Source organism: Elephantulus edwardii, unplaced genomic scaffold (assembly GCF_000299155.1).
Source record: "Elephantulus edwardii isolate Elephantulus edwardi_28Jun2011 unplaced genomic scaffold, EleEdw1.0 scaffold00067, whole genome shotgun sequence".
Lineage (NCBI taxonomy): Eukaryota > Metazoa > Chordata > Mammalia > Macroscelidea > Macroscelididae > Elephantulus > Elephantulus edwardii.
Genome location: NW_006399817.1, coordinates 8,623,364 through 8,625,829, shown reverse-complemented (window position 1 = coordinate 8,625,829; position 2,466 = coordinate 8,623,364). Strand labels below are relative to the sequence as shown.

Here is a 2,466-nt window from a genome sequence, read left to right as displayed (position 1 = left end):
AGTGAAGAAATGAAGCAGCTTAATTGCCTATCAACAAACAAATGGCTAGAAAAACTGTGGAACGTTCACATAATGGACTATCATGCAGCTTTAAAAACAATGAACTTCTAAAACACTACAGAACATAGATGAGTCTGTAAGACTATGCTGAGGGCAATATCTCCATCATAAAAGGACAAATACTGCCTAAGATAGTTGTTCTAAAATATGATTGACATGGGGAAGGAGAGGAAAACAGGAAAAGAGTGGATAGATATACTGGAACAAATGAAGGAAAGGACTATCTGAAAGGAATGTATGATTGAACATTATATGCATGACAATTAACAATCTGGAACAAGACACGCTTTACAAAGTGAATCAGAGGAGGGAGGGAGAAGGAAGAAAATGTGCATTATTGAATAAAGGAAAACCCTATCTTCCTGTCAACTTTCATTAAAATCGCAATTTTAAAAATTTAAAGGATATAAAAACAATCCAACTGTCCATCAATCTAGATTTTTACAGGGATAAATATAAGCCACAGCGAGTTACAATGCTAACCCAACAATATTTGACAGCCTAAATTCACCAGTCACTCTGCAGTAGAAAATGGGCAGTCTCCTCTGGTGTGATTTACAGCTCTGGAAACCTGCTGAAGGGTCAGTGAAGTGTCAGAACAGACATGACAGAATTAAAGAAGAAGGAAAAGGATTTAGTATTTTTAAGGAACTCTGATAGTGTATTCGATTAAATGTTAGGCTTCTAATAGTAAGATTAGCACTTCAAATGCACAAGCTGCTTCAAAAAAGAAAAATGGACAATTTTCTCCTATGCAGATTAAAAACTTCATTAATTAGAATCTAGTATTTTAGGCCCAAATATTGACTTTCCCTTAATAAACAGATATTAACATACACTTGAGGTGCTCATATTTGGTTCTTGGATTTTATTTTGGGGGTAATTTATTTGACCTCTTGAACTTCATTGTAACAGTTGTCTTGAATTAAATATGGCCCCAAAAAAGAACTTGGACAATTTGTAAGTAAACCAGTATGAAATAAAAATTTCAGTAAAAAAAAAGTATTTGGATAATTAAGAATTTGACTAGTAATAAATCTTTTTACCAAATAATTTTAAACGGAATTAAATTGATACAAGCATCTATATTTTAACTTACCATTGATCTCTTGTGGCCCATTGTTGCTGTTGTTAGGTGCCATAAAGTCTAGAGGGACCCTATGGGCAAAAGATCTGAATCCTAGTCTATCTTGAACCATCCTCACACTTCCTGACATACAAGAGCCCATTGCAGCAGTAACTGTGTCAGTTCCCCTGGTTGAGGGTCTTTCTCACCATCTTCGACCCTCCACCCTTCCCAGCATCATGTCCTTCTCCAAAAAATAGCCCCTTCTAGCAACATGTCCAAAGTATGCGAGGCAAAGCCTCATCATTCTTGCCTCCAAAGAGCACTCAGACTGCACCCTCTCCAAAATATAGTTGTTTGTTCTCTTGGTTGTCCATGGGACATTCAGTGATCTTCTCCAACACTGCAGCTCAAAAGCATCAATTCATTTACTGTTATCCCTATTCATTGTCCAGCTCTCAGATGCATAGCTAGTAATCAGAAGGAATATGGCCTGAATCAGACACGTCTTAGTCTTTAAACTGACATCATTACTCCCTAATAATTCAGAAAGATCTCAAACTATAGATTTTCCCAGTGCAATGTGTTTCCCTATTTCCTGACTGCTGTTACCAAAGGTGATAATTGTGGTGTAATGGTAAGGAATTGCACTGCTTAACCCAGAGACACATGGTTCAAATCCACCAGATACTACTTGGGAAAAGATGGACAATCTTCACCCATGAAATTTACTACCTCTGAAACCCCATTAGAAGATCAGCTATTAATCGGTTCCAATTCAACAGTATACAATCACATGTTATAGTGTAGTGTAGTGGAAAAGATAGGTTTTAAAGATATGAGATGTTCTTGTTGAAGTTGTTATGTGCCATAGTGTTGCCTGCAACCCATATATGAGACCCTATATGCAGTAGCTCTGAAACCTACCCTCTCCTGAGCCAGTCTCATTGATTCCAACATACCAATCCCCATTATCCTAACTACTGTATCAATCCATCTTATCCGAAATCTTCCTCTCCTGTGTTGTCCCTCCACCCTTCCAAGCGTGATGTCCCTCTCCAAGGACCAGTCTCTCTCTCTCTTTTTTTTTTTTTTGCCATGTGCCCAAAGTATATGAGACAGAGCTTCAAAATCCTAGCCTCCAAGGAGAAACTTGGTTTCAACCTTTCCAAGACAGACCAATTTTTTTTCCTTGGTGGCTCATGGTATGTTCAAGACTCTTCTCCAGCACCTCAACTCTACGGCATCAATTCTTCTGTCATTCTTAGTCATTGTCCCTCTACCCTTCTGAGCATGATGTTCTGATCCGAGGATTGATTCCTTGTGGTTACCTGTCCAAA

General features: G+C 38.0%; 1 pseudogene; it reads right to left on the bottom strand.

The window, feature by feature from the left end:
- Nucleotides 1-1,180, bottom strand: part of LOC102855346 — a 19,812-nt pseudogene extending 18,632 nt beyond the window's left edge.
- Between the last annotated feature and the right edge of the window lie 1,286 nt (nucleotides 1,181-2,466).